Source organism: Rousettus aegyptiacus, unplaced genomic scaffold, assembly GCF_014176215.1.
Source record: "Rousettus aegyptiacus isolate mRouAeg1 unplaced genomic scaffold, mRouAeg1.p scaffold_m13_p_16, whole genome shotgun sequence".
NCBI lineage: Eukaryota > Metazoa > Chordata > Mammalia > Chiroptera > Pteropodidae > Rousettus > Rousettus aegyptiacus.
This window is the reverse complement of record NW_023416291.1, coordinates 35,643,744-35,644,602: the sequence shown is the minus strand read 5'-3', so window position 1 is coordinate 35,644,602 and position 859 is coordinate 35,643,744. Positions and strand designations below refer to the sequence as shown.

Here is an 859-nt window from a genome sequence, read left to right as displayed (position 1 = left end):
GAAATGTGAGATAACACATTTCTGTTGTTGAAGCCACCCATCCGCAGTATTTTATTACAGCAGCCCTAGGAATACACATGCAAATAACAATAAGGAAGCCAGTAGTGGGGCAGGAAGGGATGGGGCAGCTACTCAGTTCAAACGGACAGGTTTTTGCCAGGAGCTGCCAACTGACAGGTACTGCGCCAGGTATGAGGATGTAGCAGTAAAAAAAAGTCACAATTCCTGTCCTTAGGAAAGTTAGAGTGACAAAGGAGGCAGGCAATAAATAAAGAATAGCACGTATGCCACTGTGATGGCAAGTAATTTATGTGGCGAGGATTTATTCTAATCTGGGGACTTGATGAAACCTGGGGGCGGAATGGAGACCTGAAGGGAGGGCAGAAGAACATTTGAGGCAGAAGTTTCCTTCTAGGAGATAGAGTCCCATAGAGAACCTGGAGAGACAGATAGCAGGGTCTGGAAGGTGGTGGACCCACAGAACCTGTGATTGTGGCTTTAAGTAACTTCAAGAGATTTTTTTTAACGCCTGCAGCATCTGGTCTTCCTAGGTGGTCTCCCATCCAAGTACTAACCAGACCTGACCCTGCTTAGCTTCCAAAATCTGGCACATTCAGGGTGGTATGGCCGTAGACAAGCAAAAGAGATTTTTCAGATGTGATCGAGATAAGGATCTTACAATGGGGAAATGATTCTGGCTTACCTAGGTGGCCCAATATCATCACAAGGATCTTTATGAGAGGCAGACAGGACGGTCAGAGTCTGAGAAGGAGATATATTGAAGGAAGCAGAGGTCAGATATCAGAGAGAAATCTGAAGATGCTACACTGCTGATTTTTAAGACAGAGTTAAAGCCAGG

General features: G+C 45.4%; 1 pseudogene; it reads right to left on the bottom strand.

Annotated features, from left to right (window-relative positions):
* Window positions 1-526: 526 nt before the first annotated feature.
* On the bottom strand, window positions 527-635 carry LOC118612769 (annotated as a pseudogene).
* Between the last annotated feature and the right edge of the window lie 224 nt (window positions 636-859).